The sequence below is a fragment of the Meleagris gallopavo genome, assembly GCF_000146605.3.
Source record: "Meleagris gallopavo isolate NT-WF06-2002-E0010 breed Aviagen turkey brand Nicholas breeding stock chromosome 6 unlocalized genomic scaffold, Turkey_5.1 Chr6_random_7180001874604, whole genome shotgun sequence".
Lineage (NCBI taxonomy): Eukaryota > Metazoa > Chordata > Aves > Galliformes > Phasianidae > Meleagris > Meleagris gallopavo.
Window position 1 is genome coordinate 1 of NW_011096345.1, and position 453 is coordinate 453.

The window sequence follows — 453 nt, forward strand, 5'->3', positions numbered from 1 at the left end:
AGCAAACGCATCCATGGCAGCAGGAAGGAAACGCAACCTCAGCTCTGACTCAAACATTGCAACACCACTCCAGGATGGATGCAATGGAGATCATCACCTCAAACCCCCCAGCGCTGCAGGGATCCCGAATCTCAGCTGCCAGAAGGGAGCGCACCCCAGGAGCGGGAACATCCCAGACCCCCCCAGCATCCCCCATCGCAGAGCCCATCTGAAAGCCCCCCCACCTCCCACCCCTCAGTGACCCACGAGGTCCCAGCCCTGCGCTGCTCCGCGTGCAGACGGGGGGAGCAAAGCTCAGTTCTGTTGCTGCTCTTTGCAGGGGGCAGCGGGGAGCCCTACAGCCCCCACCCCACAGCCCCATCCCCTGCCCCCAGGCTCTGCTCCACAGCTCTGATCTCACAGCCCCGGCCCCTACCCCTACCCACGGTCCCCAGCCCCCAAGCTGTGAGTCCC